This window comes from Arachis ipaensis, chromosome B09, assembly GCF_000816755.2.
Source record: "Arachis ipaensis cultivar K30076 chromosome B09, Araip1.1, whole genome shotgun sequence".
Taxonomy (NCBI): domain Eukaryota; kingdom Viridiplantae; phylum Streptophyta; class Magnoliopsida; order Fabales; family Fabaceae; genus Arachis; species Arachis ipaensis.
The window spans coordinates 1,890,567-1,891,211 of record NC_029793.2 but is presented as its reverse complement, the minus strand read 5'-3'; positions in this window follow the sequence as shown (position 1 = coordinate 1,891,211).

The window sequence follows — 645 nt, the reverse complement described above, 5'->3', positions numbered from 1 at the left end:
AAGAAATGGTGGTGCATTGAAGTCAGGGCTGAGAGGAGCAGAGGGAAGGGTTAACGCCCGTTGAACAAGGCCCTGTTCTGTGACTCAACTCAGTCACTTGAATTCAAAAAGCTTCTGCCCATGGTGGCCACGTGCTGCAATATGCTCCACTTCCACTTTATTTTCTCTTTTCCAAACCTTTTAAATTCAATATCATAACATATTTACTAAATTTATAAAAAAATGTATTCAATACATGCATATGATAAATTTTTTTTTTTTTTACTAATAAAAGCAATCTTTACTTTTTGCTAAAACTGCACTTTGCACACTAATATTATCCATGCCATTATATACTACTAAAGTGATTTTAAAGCTCTTGTATAAGAGGAAGTATAGTGAACGAATAGAGTATCTTTACAATATGTATAACGAGGGTATAGAAATGTTCGATTCAGTAGAATATCAGATGTTTATTATTTCTGATATTTGGATGGTTATTCTGAATAATATGGGCATATTATATTTGAAAAATTAGTAGTATTTTATTTTGAATGTTCGTTTTTTAATTTATATTGAGCCAAATAAATAGTCCATTGTATACATTGTACAAATACTCCATTGGCTTCCTAGCGGAATTCTTTATATAATTAAAATGTTGAAAAT